We start from the raw sequence: 6,129 nt of genomic DNA, 5'->3' as shown, positions 1-6,129 counted from the left end.
TCTCGGACTGCAACGGTTTTTGAAGTGATAATTGAGTGATAACAGCTGCCTTTCTGCTCAACGCGTCTGCCACTACATTAGCTTTTCCCGGATGGTAGCTAATGTCACAATCATAGTCCTTCACTAACTCAAGCCATCTGCGCTGTCTCATATTCAACTCCTTTTGGGTGAGAAGTATTTCAAAATTTTATGATCAGTGAATATCTTGAACTTCTCCCCATAAAGGTAGTGTCTCCAGATTTTTAGTGCAAAGACTACTGCTGCAAGCTCAAGATCATGAGTAGGGTAGTTCTTTTCGTGAATTTTCAGCTGCCTCGACGCATAGGCGATAACTCGGTCGTTTTGCATCAGAACTATGCCCAAACCAAGTTTAGAAGCATCGGTATAAAGAACATACTCCCCTTGCCCCGATGGCATAGATAACACTTGTGCGGATATCAAGGCTTGCTTCAACTTGTCAAAACTGTCTTGACACTCTGGTCCCCAAATAAACTTTGCATTTCTCTTTGTCAAGGCGGTCATAGGTACCGCTATAGATGAGAACCCCTGAATAAACTTGCGATAGTAGCCAGCTAGTCCCAAAAACTACGAATCTCAGTAACACTTTTCGGTACTGGCCATTCTTTCACTGCCTCAACTTTGCTTGGATCAACTTCTACTCCATTACTGGAAATGATGTGGCCTAAGAATGCCACTCTATCAAGCCAAAACTCGCACTTACTAAACTTTGCATATAGCTTTCTGTCTTGCAGTACCTGCAGTGCGATCCTCAAGTGACGGCTATGCTCCTCTCTGCTCTTGGAATAGATCAATATGTCATCAATGAAGACAATAATAAACTGATCTAGATACGGCTGAAATACGCGATTCATGATATCCATGAAGATTGCTGGCGCATTGGTCAACCCGAATGGCATGACCATAAACTCATAGTGCCCATATCTCGTGCGAAATGCCGTCTTGTGGACATCTGACTCTTTTACTTTCAATTGATGGTATCCAGATCGCAGGTCAATCTTAGAAAATACCGATGCTCCTTGCAACTGATCAAATAAATCTTCAATTCTTGGCAGTTGATAATTATTTTTGATAGTAACCCTATTAAGCTCTCGATAATCAATTCAAAGACGCATGCTACCATCTTTTTTTTTCACAAATAATATCGGTGCGCCCCATGGAGGGTAACTAGGGCGAATGAAACCCTTGTCTAGCAATTCTTGGATTTGATCTTTTAGTTCTTTCATTTCAGCAGGTGCTAGACGATAAGGTGCCTTTGATATAGGAACAGTGCCCGGCATTAGATCAATAGAGAATTCCACTTCACGATCGGGCGGAATACCAGAAACGTCCTCGGGAAAGACGCTAGGAAAATATCTCACAATGTCAACATTTTCTAACTTCTGACTGATGGATTCATGTGTAGTAGTGACACATGCTAGATAAGCTTGACATCCATGCTTAATAAGCTTCCTCGCGCATAGACAAGAGATAATGTGCGGCATTTGCTTGTTTCTTGCCGCCTCAAAGACAAAATATTTACCATTAGGTGGCCTAATAGATACCGATCGCTGACGAAAATCAATCGAAGCTCCATTCGCTGATAACCAATCCATCCCAAGTATAATATCGAATTCGGGCATAGGAAGCACAATAAGATCTGCCCGAACAACATCTTTAAATAAACGAAGCTCCAGATTCTTGACAATCTTAGACGTGAGCATTTGACCACCGGATGGAATAGAAACTTTGAAACCCAAACCTATATCTTGAGGAGTAATTTTCAGTCTTTTGACGAAGATTTCAGATATAAAAGAATGTGTAGCTCTTGAATCTAGCAATGCATAGGTAGCTACACCTAGAATGATAATCCTCCATGCGGCGAAAAATATCTTTTCGTGTTGAAACTTAAGGATTTTCTATCAATAATTCCCAAAGTTATATGAAGATTTCGTGTTGAACTTAAACGTTTCTTAAAAAATTTCACTTTGGTCCCTCAATTTTTTTTTCGAATTTTACTATCCCGCCCCCAAAATTTCGGATAAATGCATTAAGGTCCTTATATTTTTGAACTTTTCATTTTAACCCTTGAATTTTTTGAAAATTACTTTCATGGCCCTTTAAGAATTCGGTAATTGCATTTTGGTCCATTAACTTTTTGAAAATTACAATTCAAATCCCAAAATTTCGAAATTCTCCCATATCCCCTTGATTATGATTTTTTTAAAATTTTGGCCCTCAACTTTTTATTTGGAAACAAATCATCCTTTACATAAAATAAGGCACAAAATCAATATCATTTCTATGGTTCTTAAAATCATAACTTAAGTTCAACTAAGTAGAACATGCAACCTAATTTCCGCTAGGTTCGATCTTGTTTCCCAAATCAATTCTAATTACCAATTTAACATTTCATGCAATAATAAGCAATATAAAAATGTTAAACGACTAGGTTACCCGTAATGAGTGTAGTGTCTGCCTCTTCCTCCGCTTCTTCGGCATTCATAACATAAGCTCGGGCCATAGTAGCTGCTTTCTTCTTTGGGCACTCGATAGCTCTGTGTCCAGGCTCCTTGCAGTAGAAACATTTAAACGATCCACATTCACATTTTCCAAAGATGTAGGCGGTTACACTCTTTGCATGGTTTCCTCTCAGCAGGCTTTGGTGCTTCAGGATTTTTGGGCTTTGATGGTGCTGGCTTCTTGACTGGACCTTGGGACTTTTGAGGCCCTTGAGGTCTAGGAAGACCCGTATATGGCTTCTTATTAGGCTGATTATTATTCTGATGTAGTTGCCTCTTGCGCTGTAGCTCAAAGTCAATGTCCTTCAAGTATTGCTCAGCTTGATATGCATAGGTAACTGGTGTAGCCTGATCCAGAAGACGCATCATCATAACCCTATCTCGTATGGTAGGTCGCAGACCATCCATAAAGTGTCTAAGCTTCTCTTCGGCATCACTGGCAATAAGGGGTACAAAGTGACAACCCCTATCAAATTTCTTGACAAACTCAGCAACAGTCGAGTCTCTCTGACGGATGCTCATAAACTCTCTCTTCAGTCGTCCTCTAATAGCAGTCGTAAAATACTTCTCATAGAATATCGTTTTGAATTGAGCCCAAGTAAGTGCAGCAAGGTTAACACCCTGCTCAGCTCCTTCCCACCATAAAGAAGCGTCATCCCTCAGCAGATAAAGGGTACACCTCACACGGTCCGCATCTCCCATATCTAAATAGCGAAAGTGTACCTCAAGAGAACGAATTCATCCCTCTGCGACAAAAAGGTCGGTAGTGCCAGAAAATTCCTTCGGCCCTAGCCTCCGGAACTGATCATAAATGTCGTCATGTGGCCTAGGCGCCTGTTGCAACTGCTGTTGTTGCATCTGCTGTAGCTGCTGCTGTTGTATCTGCTGCTCGAAGAGACAAGCCATCCCCTCAAGAGCACGAGTAGTAGCATCTAGTGGTGGTGGTAGTGGTGTTGGTGGTGCATTCCTTTGACTATTCTCCCGGCGATTAACACTGTTCTCTTCCTGATTCTCAATAACGAGAGCGCGTCTAGGAGGCATTTTATCTGAACGTTTTCCAAATTCTAACGTAACCAACATGCAATTAAATCTAAGTTCTCTAATCATGCGACATATCCTATCCCATTTAGTAATTTAAGCATGCAAAGCATAATTACTTAAAAAGCTCATAAACATGTCCAATAAGCATAATTTTCATAAAGTCATGCAGGTAACATCATACAGAATCATATAAAGCATGTAAAAACTTACAACTTGAGGCTTGACGACTGATCTTCCCGGCGCTGATGGTGGCACAACCCTTTATAGGACCTTTGCTCTGATACCAACTGTAACGTCTGCCCTTTTTATTGCTTTAAAAGTACCAAATTTTTTTTTTCCATAAACATTAAATTTTCGGCCATACACATAAACCTCATGAAAATATTTTACCCTTTAAAATAAAACAGCATCCAACTAGCATTTTAAAATCAAGTGCAATAGTCATAAAATGAAATCGTCAACTGTTTTACCAACCTAAAAAGCAATAAGTTTCAAAAGTATAGCTCATACTAAACCTCTCAAAAATCTCTCAAAAAGCATAAATAAATGGTCTTAAAAACTTTAACATAAATCATGAGTCATAAATCATAATGCGGAAAAAGTTGAAGCACTGGTCATCGGGTTGTGTGCGCCATCAGTCCAGTCAAATCATCCGTCAAGACCTCCCTCAACCTCACCTGCATCCATCACACCTAGTGAGTCTAAAGACTCAACACACCATAATCTTTATAACAAATAATACGTAATACAGTCAACATATAACAGTGAAAAATACTTGTACTTAAAATATCGTTTTCATGAAGATGCATAAACTTCAAACATGACCATTTTGATAAATATTTTCATGATGCATAAATTTTAAATAGAAACATTTTCATAATGATGCATCACATAAACCTTAATATTTTTCATTTTTCCTTAACATGACATAACATAAAACCGTTTTCATGATCATAAACATTTTTTCTTTTCCTTTTCCTTTGTTGAATTCAGATCTTTAATTGTGACTTTCCTGAACATGACATGAACATGAAAAATCGTTGGATCCATCAACATGAAACCACAGTACTGGGCGACGGGGACATCAGCGACACTCTCACCGGTTAACTGAGCCTTGGCCTATCCTTTTTCGAATAGAAATACGATCGTTGGGATTCCCTCTGGAGCCTTTTCCCACAAATGGGTTCCCTCTGGGGCCTTTTTCCGTCACGATATTCTCATTCTTACCATTACCACATAACAGTTACCACATATTCGTAATGATGGAAACATGATCGTCGGGCTCCCACTGGGACCGTCACCCTCACGATATCTCCATCATTAACGAATTAGTCACAATTACTTCACTTACCTTCAACATTTAACATTCTCATCACTTTATAAAAAATTCATAACATAACTTTTTCGTTTTTGAAACCAAGCATGCAACATGTCTTTTAAATGTCTTCCTTAAATCATAAAAATTCATGGACATTTAAATAATTCATAATTTAATCATGAACATCTCATAAACATTCAAAAATAGTCATAATATCATAAAATAGCATTTAGGGCACTGCCATGACGTTTACTAATTTTTAGGTGCAAAAAGACCGTTTTACCCCTGGACATAAAATTCCTCTAATTTGACTTTTTCATGAATTCATTGACTCTATCAAGTCCCAATTAATTATTTAAGCTTACATGAATTTTTCTATAATTTTATTTAGCTTAAATATTAGACTTTTTCATTTATCTTTAAATAACTGTTTTGACGGTGTTTTAATCTCGAAAAATCCCAAACTTTAATATAAAATTCCTAAATTCAAAATTTAGTCTTTTTATAGTATTTTAGCCCTTATGAACCATGACTCGACCCCCGTGAGCCGTTTTTCAGTTTTAATTAGTTAAAAACCGTAACTTGACACCTAAACTTCGATCCCGAGCCAACATTCGATTTTCACGAGTTACCCCCGAACCATGTCGATCCAAAACTTGACCAACATCCTAGAGTACCCTACTGGACCCTAAGTTCACTAAGAAACTAAACCAAAACCCAAAACGAGCATCCCCAAGTAATCCCCTACGCTGGCCGAGAGTCCCTATTGTGATAGGACTCCAAGATTTGCTTCGCAGCCCTTACCAGCACGCCCAGCCCCTGAACCAACCACATGTTCCCCCTCCTAGGACTCTAGTGCATCGCCTTAACCCGGCCCTTGAACCACAGGCCGAGCCCCAAGCCCTTGGAAGCCTCCAGCTTCCTGTGCATGCGCTGCGCGCTTTCTCAGGTAGAGTCCTAGCATGGCTAGGACTCTTTTCCCAGCCCTTGATTCGAGTCCTAGCATGGCTAGGACTCTTCCCTCGACTCAAACCCATCCCTGGCTAGCCCTGACCCCAAGCCAAGGCCCTACCAGCCCCTTCACGTGAAAGACGAACCCCTTTTGTACCCCATGACAGAAACGATTCTCGCATGGTGCTTCTTTCCTTCGACTGTGATGTGGTTTAGGTGTGTGTGTGTGACTCTAAAACAGGTGTAAACCACTCTTGATCTTACCTTATGTCATGGCAGCCCCTTAACATGCCTAGAACA

The sequence above is a fragment of the Primulina tabacum genome, chromosome 13 (assembly GCF_025594145.1).
Source record: "Primulina tabacum isolate GXHZ01 chromosome 13, ASM2559414v2, whole genome shotgun sequence".
Classification (NCBI taxonomy): domain Eukaryota; kingdom Viridiplantae; phylum Streptophyta; class Magnoliopsida; order Lamiales; family Gesneriaceae; genus Primulina; species Primulina tabacum.
The sequence above is the reverse complement of the archived record's forward strand: the minus strand, read 5'-3'. Positions refer to the sequence as shown.